This window comes from Anopheles arabiensis, chromosome 3 (genome assembly GCF_016920715.1).
Source record: "Anopheles arabiensis isolate DONGOLA chromosome 3, AaraD3, whole genome shotgun sequence".
NCBI lineage: Eukaryota > Metazoa > Arthropoda > Insecta > Diptera > Culicidae > Anopheles > Anopheles arabiensis.
Window position 1 is genome coordinate 19149831 of NC_053518.1, and position 682 is coordinate 19150512.

The following is a 682-nucleotide window of genomic DNA, read 5'->3' on the forward strand; positions in this document are numbered from 1 at the left end:
GGCGGGTGCTCGCCAGTAGCAGTAGCAGAGCAGCAGCAACAGCAGGTCCTCCGTGGCCGCATCTAGCAGGACACGAGCGCGACCCGAACACTCGCTCGATGCGGCACAGTGGTGCAATTCGGTGGTTATAGAGGGTCAAATGATTGTATCGTAAATAATTGCATAAAATTTGTTATGTTTTTTAAATGCTCATATAAACTCTTATTGTGTTTATTAACATCTGAAACTTAAAAAAGAAGTTCATCATATGACAAATATTACTTTCACACAAGAGAATACTTACAAAGATATTTAGGTATTTATTTTGGTTCCGTAAAATGTTAATCAACATTGCTTAGATTTTTCCTGTTCTTTTTACTGTATTTTTCATGTTACTTAAAGTTAAAAACATGTTATATTTTCATAATTTAAATGAAATACTCTCTATCGATCTTCTTGTGATTTAGATGCCAATAGATGTTGCAAAACAAAATTACAAAATTTATTTTTTATATACAGTCTTTCCCCGAGTGTTACATTGCAGGGACATTCGCGTAACTTGGATTTTCGCGTTGATCGAATATAACGCTTTTCAGCCAAAATATAGTTGATAAATAGCTATTAAACTAGTTAAACTCAGTACTTATTACTTACTTAATATTTAGTTAAACTCAGTGCACATTATTACCTATTTCATACAATA